A 7,500-nucleotide genomic window follows, 5' to 3' on the forward strand; every position below is an offset into this window, starting at 1 on the left:
ACGTGTCCCCGAAAATCTCCGCGAACCTTTCTTGGCAATATTGTAGATGTGGCACCCGGCCCAGCCACCGGGGCAAACCACCAAAAGTGTCCGCCCTCCTGGATCGAAGGGTCGGACAAAGCCCATTTCAAAAACCTCATACGGACTTCCAGGCCTCTCCGGCGGGCCCAGGTCAACCGCTCGCCCCCCAGCAGCGAAATTTTTTTCTAAGTCCCACGCCGGACACCAGGTCAACACGGCTCTCTGGCAGGAGAAGCCCGCCGCTCCCGAGGAAGCGCCCCCGGCTTGCCCTGAACGCCGTAAGGGAGGGCGGCAGGTCACCGGGGCGAAACCGGAGCGGTGGCCGGTCTCCTGGAACTCTCCCCCGGCCTGGCCCGCCGGGCCGCTCCCGGCCGGAGCTCCCACGTTAACCGCTCCCAACGCAACCGAGCAGAAGTTTTCCAAGTCCCACGGCGGACACCAGGTCCTCCCGGTTCCCCGTCAGGAGAGCCCCGCCACTCCTGGGGAAGCAAGCACCGCTGCCTGCCCGACCTCCGAGCCCATCACCGGGGGGGGGGGCGGGAGCCGGAATCGCGGGCCAGAGCCTGGAACTCTCGCACGGCCAGGCCCGCCGGATCGGGGCACGCTGCCTCCACGCTCGGTTGACAAGGCAGCGCGGCACGGTTCTTTTGCCCCGGAGGTTCCTCTGACCGACTTTCTGGAACCGAACATGGGCATTTAGGGTCCTGAAAACCGAGTCCCCCAAAATCTCCGCGAACCTTTCTTGGCAATATTGTAGATGCGGCACCCGGCCCAGCCACCGGGGCCAACCGCCGAAAGTGTCCGCCCTCCTGGAGCGAAGGCCCGGGCAAGGCCCGTTTGAAAAACCTCATACGGACTTCCGGAGCGCGAGCCCGGGCGCCAGGTCGACCCAGGGCCGACCTCCCGGGCCCCAGAGAGGCACGTCTCCGCCGCGGAAGCCGCCTGATGCCCGCGCCGAAGGCCCCCGGGCCCGCCCGGCCTCCGCGCAGGGCACCGGGGAGAAGTAGGAATCGTGGCCGGGCTCCTGGAACTCCTGCCCGGCCTGCCCCGCGGAAGCATGCCGGGTTCTCCCGCCGCGCCGTGCAGGTTCTTCCGCCCCTCGCCGGGGTAGCCGGGCTCCAACCGCTGGGCCCCGCAGCCTGGAAGGGCCCCTGCGAGTCGCCCCCCGGCCTGCACGCCCGCCGTGCAGTCGACCGGGTCGAAGCCGGAATCGCGGCCGGGTTCCTGGAACTCTCGCCCGGCCTGCCCGCCCGGCCCGCCCCCCGGGCCGGGGCTCCAGTCGACTTGGAGCCAAACTCGGTTTTGACCCCCTCCTGCAGCACGGTCCGGCCCCGGAGGTTCCTCCGTCCGACCTCCTGGAACCCAAGATGGGCATCCAGGGTCCCGAAATCCGTGTCCCCGAAAATCTCCGCGAACCTTTCCTGGCAATATTGTAGATGCGGCACCCGGCCCAGCCACCGGGGGCAACCGCCGAAAGTGTCCGCCCTCCTGGAGCGAAGGCCCGGGCAAGGCCCGTTTCAAAAACCTCATACGGACTTCCGGAGCCCGAGCCCCGGCGCCAGGTCGACCCAGGGCCGACCTCCCGGGCCCCAGAGAGGCTCGTCTCCGCCGCGGAAGCCGCCCGCCGCCCGCGGCGAAGGCCCCCGGGCCCGCCCGGCCTCCGGGCAGGGCACCGGGGAGAAGTAGGAATCGTGGCCGGGCTCCTGGAACTCCTGCCCGGCCTGCCACGCGGAAGCATGCCGGGTTCTCCCGCCGCGCCGTGCAGGTTCTTCCGCCCCTCGCCGGGGTAGCCGGGCTCCAACCGCTGGGCCCCGCAGCGTGGAAGGGCCCCTGCGAGTCGCCCCCCGGCCTGCACGCCCGCCGTGCAGTCGACCGGGTCGAAGCCGGAATCGCGGCCGGGTTCCTGGAACTCTCGCCCGGCCTGCCCGCCCGGCCCGCCCCCCGGGCCGGGGCTCCAGTCGACATGGAGCCAAACTCGGTTTTGACCCCCTCCTGCAGCACGGTCCGGCCCCGGAGGTTCCTCCGTCCGACCTCCTGGAACCCAAGATGGGCATCCAGGGTCCCGAAATCCGTGTCCCCGAAAATCTCCGCGAACCTTTCCTGGCAATATTGTAGATGCGGCACCCGGCCCAGCCACCGGGGGCAACCGCCGAAAGTGTCCGCCCTCCTGGAGCGAAGGCCCGGGCAAGGCCCGTTTCAAAAACCTCATACGGACTTCCGGAGCCCGAGCCCCGGCGCCAGGTCGACCCAGGGCCGACCTCCCGGGCCCCAGAGAGGCTCGTCTCCGCCGCGGAAGCCGCCCGCCGCCCGCGCCGAAGGCCCCCGGGCCCGCCCGGCCTCCGGGCAGGGCACCGGGGAGAAGTAGGAATCGTGGCCGGGCTCCTGGAACTCCTGCCCGGCCTGCCACGCGGAAGCATGCCGGGTTCTCCCGCCGCGCCGTGCAGGTTCTTCCGCCCCTCGCCGGGGTAGCCGGGCTCCAACCGCTGGGCCCCGCAGCGTGGAAGGGCCCCTGCGAGTCGCCCCCCGGCCTGCACGCCCGCCGTGCAGTCGACCGGGTCGAAGCCGGAATCGCGGCCGGGTTCCTGGAACTCTCGCCCGGCCTGCCCGCCCGGCCCGCCCCCCGGGCCGGGGCTCCAGTCGACTTGGAGCCAAACTCGGTTTTGACCCCCTCCTGCAGCACGGTCCGGCCCCGGAGGTTCCTCCGTCCGACCTCCTGGAACCCAAGATGGGCATCCAGGGTCCCGAAATCCGTGTCCCCGAAAATCTCCGCGAACCTTTCCTGGCAATATTGTAGATGCGGCACCCGGCCCAGCCACCGGGGGCAACCGCCGAAAGTGTCCGCCCTCCTGGAGCGAAGGCCCGGGCAAGGCCCGTTTCAAAAACCTCATACGGACTTCCGGAGCCCGAGCCCCGGCGCCAGGTCGACCCAGGGCCGACCTCCCGGGCCCCAGAGAGGCTCGTCTCCGCCGCGGAAGCCGCCCGCCGCCCGCGGCGAAGGCCCCCGGGCCCGCCCGGCCTCCGGGCAGGGCACCGGGGAGAAGTAGGAATCGTGGCCGGGCTCCTGGAACTCCTGCCCGGCCTGCCACGCGGAAGCATGCCGGGTTCTCCCGCCGCGCCGTGCAGGTTCTTCCGCCCCTCGCCGGGGTAGCCGGGCTCCAACCGCTGGGCCCCGCAGCGTGGAAGGGCCCCTGCGAGTCGCCCCCCGGCCTGCACGCCCGCCGTGCAGTCGACCGGGTCGAAGCCGGAATCGCGGCCGGGTTCCTGGAACTCTCGCCCGGCCTGCCCGCCCGGCCCGCCCCCCGGGCCGGGGCTCCAGTCGACTTGGAGCCAAACTCGGTTTTGACCCCCTCCTGCAGCACGGTCCGGCCCCGGAGGTTCCTCCGTCCGACCTCCTGGAACCCAAGATGGGCATCCAGGGTCCCGAAATCCGTGTCCCCGAAAATCTCCGCGAACCTTTCCTGGCAATATTGTAGATGCGGCACCCGGCCCAGCCACCGGGGGCAACCGCCGAAAGTGTCCGCCCTCCTGGAGCGAAGGCCCGGGCAAGGCCCGTTTCAAAAACCTCATACGGACTTCCGGAGCCCGAGCCCCGGCGCCAGGTCGACCCAGGGCCGACCTCCCGGGCCCCAGAGAGGCTCGTCTCCGCCGCGGAAGCCGCCCGCCGCCCGCGGCGAAGGCCCCCGGGCCCGCCCGGCCTCCGGGCAGGGCACCGGGGAGAAGTAGGAATCGTGGCCGGGCTCCTGGAACTCCTGCCCGGCCTGCCACGCGGAAGCATGCCGGGTTCTCCCGCCGCGCCGTGCAGGTTCTTCCGCCCCTCGCCGGGGTAGCCGGGCTCCAACCGCTGGGCCCCGCAGCGTGGAAGGGCCCCTGCGAGTCGCCCCCCGGCCTGCACGCCCGCCGTGCAGTCGACCGGGTCGAAGCCGGAATCGCGGCCGGGTTCCTGGAACTCTCGCCCGGCCTGCCCGCCCGGCCCGCCCCCCGGGCCGGGGCTCCAGTCGACATGGAGCCAAACTCGGTTTTGACCCCCTCCTGCAGCACGGTCCGGCCCCGGAGGTTCCTCCGTCCGACCTCCTGGAACCCAAGATGGGCATCCAGGGTCCCGAAATCCGTGTCCCCGAAAATCTCCGCGAACCTTTCCTGGCAATATTGTAGATGCGGCACCCGGCCCAGCCACCGGGGGCAACCGCCGAAAGTGTCCGCCCTCCTGGAGCGAAGGCCCGGGCAAGGCCCGTTTCAAAAACCTCATACGGACTTCCGGAGCCCGAGCCCCGGCGCCAGGTCGACCCAGGGCCGACCTCCCGGGCCCCAGAGAGGCTCGTCTCCGCCGCGGAAGCCGCCCGCCGCCCGCGGCGAAGGCCCCCGGGCCCGCCCGGCCTCCGGGCAGGGCACCGGGGAGAAGTAGGAATCGTGGCCGGGCTCCTGGAACTCCTGCCCGGCCTGCCACGCGGAAGCATGCCGGGTTCTCCCGCCGCGCCGTGCAGGTTCTTCCGCCCCTCGCCGGGGTAGCCGGGCTCCAACCGCTGGGCCCCGCAGCCTGGAAGGGCCCCTGCGAGTCGCCCCCCGGCCTGCACGCCCGCCGTGCAGTCGACCGGGTCGAAGCCGGAATCGCGGCCGGGTTCCTGGAACTCTCGCCCGGCCTGCCCGCCCGGCCCGCCCCCCGGGCCGGGGCTCCAGTCGACTTGGAGCCAAACTCGGTTTTGACCCCCTCCTGCAGCACGGTCCGGCCCCGGAGGTTCCTCCGTCCGACCTCCTGGAACCCAAGATGGGCATCTAGGGTCCCGAAATCCGTGTCCCCGAAAATCTCCGCGAACCTTTCCTGGCAATATTGTAGATGCGGCACCCGGCCCAGCCACCGGGGGCAACCGCCGAAAGTGTCCGCCCTCCTGGAGCGAAGGCCCGGGCAAGGCCCGTTTCAAAAACCTCATACGGACTTCCGGAGCCCGAGCCCCGGCGCCAGGTCGACCCAGGGCCGACCTCCCGGGCCCCAGAGAGGCTCGTCTCCGCCGCGGAAGCCGCCCGCCGCCCGCGCCGAAGGCCCCCGGGCCCGCCCGGCCTCCGGGCAGGGCACCGGGGAGAAGTAGGAATCGTGGCCGGGCTCCTGGAACTCCTGCCCGGCCTGCCCCGCGCATGCATGCCGGGTTCTCCGGCCGCGCCGTGCAGGTTCTTCCGCCCCTCGCCGGGGTAGCCGGGCTCCAACCGCTGGGCCCCGCAGCCTGGAAGGGGCCCTGGGAGTCGCCGCCGGCCTGCACGCCCGCCGTGCAGTCGACCGGGTCGAAGCCGGAATCGCGGCCGGGTTCCTGGAACTCTCGCCCGGCCTGCCCGCCCGGCCCGCCCCCCGGGCCGGAGCGCCAGTCGACATGGAGCCAAACTCGGGGTTGACCCTCGCCTGCAGCACGGTCCGGCCCCGGAGGTTCCTCCGTCCGAGCTCCTGGAACCCAAGATGGGCATCTAGGGTCCCGAAACCCGTGTCCTCGAAAATCTCCGCGAACCTTTCCTGGCAATATTGCAGATGCGGCACCCGGCCCAGCCACCGGGACGAACCGCCGAAAGTGTCCGGCCTCCTGGAGCGAAGGCCCGGGCAAGGCCCGTTTGAAAAACCTCATACGGACTTCCAGGGCCGGAGCCCCGGCGCCAGGTCGACCGCGGGCCTCCCTCCCGGGGCCCAGCACGGCTCGTCTCCCCCGCGGGAGCAGCCCGCCGCCCTCGCCGAAGGCCCCCGGACCTGCCCGGCCTCCGGGCAGGGCACCGGGGAGAAGCCGGAATCGCGGCCGGGCTCCTGGAACTCTCGCCCGGCCAAGCCGCTCGGCCCGCCCCTGGGCCGGAGCTCCAGTCGACATGGAGCCAAACTCGCGGTTGAACCTCTCCTGCAGCACGGTCCGGCCCCGGAGGTTCCTCCGTCCGAGCTCCTGGAACCCAAGATGGGCATCTAGGGTCCCGAAACCCGTGTCCCCGAAAATCTCCGCGGACCTTTCTCGGCAATATTGTAGATGCGGCACCCGGCCCAGCCGCCGGGAGCAACCGCCGAAAGTGTCCGGCCTCCTGGAGCGAAGGCCCGGGCACGGCCCGTTTGAAAATCCTCATACGGACTTCCAGGGCCGGAGCTCGGGAGCCAGGTCGACCCCGGGCCTCCCTCCCGGGCGTTAGGGCGGCTCGTCTCCCCCGCGGGAGCAGCCCGCTGCCCGCGCCGAAGGCCCCCGGACCCGCCCGGCCTCCGGGCAGGGCACCGGGGAGAAGCCGGAATCGCGGCCGGGCTCCTGGAACTCTCGCCCGGCCAAGCCGCTCGGCCCGCCCCTGGGCCGGAGCTCCAGTCGACATGGAGCCAAACTCGCGGTTGAACCCCTCCTGCAGCACGGTCCGGCCCCGGAGGTTCCTCCGTCCGAGCTCCTGGAACCCAAGATGGGCATCTAGGGTCCCGGAAACCGTGTCCCCGAAAATCTCCGCGGACCTTTCTCGGCAATATTGTAGATGCGGCACCCGGCCCAGCCACCGGGACGAACCGCCGAAAGTGTCCGCCCTCCTGGAGCGAAGGCCCGGGCACGGCCCGTTTGAAAAACCTCATACGGACTTCCGGAGCCCGAGCCCCGGCGCCAGGTCGACCCAGGGCCAACCTCCCGGGCCCCAGAGAGGCTCGTCTCCCCCGCGGGAGCAGCCCGCCGCCCGCGCCGAAGGCCCCCGGACCTGCCCGGCCTCCGGGCAGGGCACCGGGGAGAAGCCGGAATCGCGGCCGGGTTCCTGGAACTCTCGCCCGGCCCGCCCCTGGGCCGGAGCTCCAGTCGACATGGAGCCAAACCCGGGGTTGACCCCCTCCTGCAGCACGGTCCGGTCCCGGAGGTACCCCTGCCCGACCTCCTGGAACCCAAGATGGGCAACTAGGGTCCCGAAAAGCGTGTCCCCGAAAATCTCCGCGGACCTTTCCTGGCAATATTGTAGATGCGGCACCCGGCCCAGCCACCGGGGGCAACCGCCGAAAGTGTCCGCCCTCCTGGAGCGAAGGCCCGGGCACGGCCCGTTTGAAAAACCTCATCGGGACTTCCAGGGCCGGAGCCCCGGCGCCAGGTCGACCCCGGGCCTCCCTCCCGGGGCCCAGCACGGCTCGTCTCCCCCGCGGGAGCATCCCGCCGCCCGCGCCGAAGGCCCCCGGACCTGCCCGGCCTCCGGGCAGGGCACCGGGGAGAAGTCGGAATCGCGGCCGGGCTCCTGGAACTCCCGCCCGGCCTGCCCCGCGGAGTCCTGCCCGGGCTCCCGCCGCCTTGGCCCGGGACGACCACCCCTCGGCGGGGTGCCTCGGCTCCGACCCCGGAGGCCCGGGTCCCTGCCGGGGCCCTTGGACCCGCCCCCCGGGCTGCCCTTCCACGGAGCCCTTGACCGGGACGAGATCGGAATTGTGGCCGAGCTCCTGGAACTCTCGCCCGGCCTGACCGCCTTCTCCGGCCCTTTTCCGGTTTTCCCCGTTGACCTGGCTCCAAACTCGGGTTTGGC

This window comes from Alligator mississippiensis, unplaced genomic scaffold, assembly GCF_030867095.1.
Source record: "Alligator mississippiensis isolate rAllMis1 unplaced genomic scaffold, rAllMis1 scaffold_20, whole genome shotgun sequence".
Classification (NCBI taxonomy): Eukaryota; Metazoa; Chordata; order Crocodylia; family Alligatoridae; genus Alligator; species Alligator mississippiensis.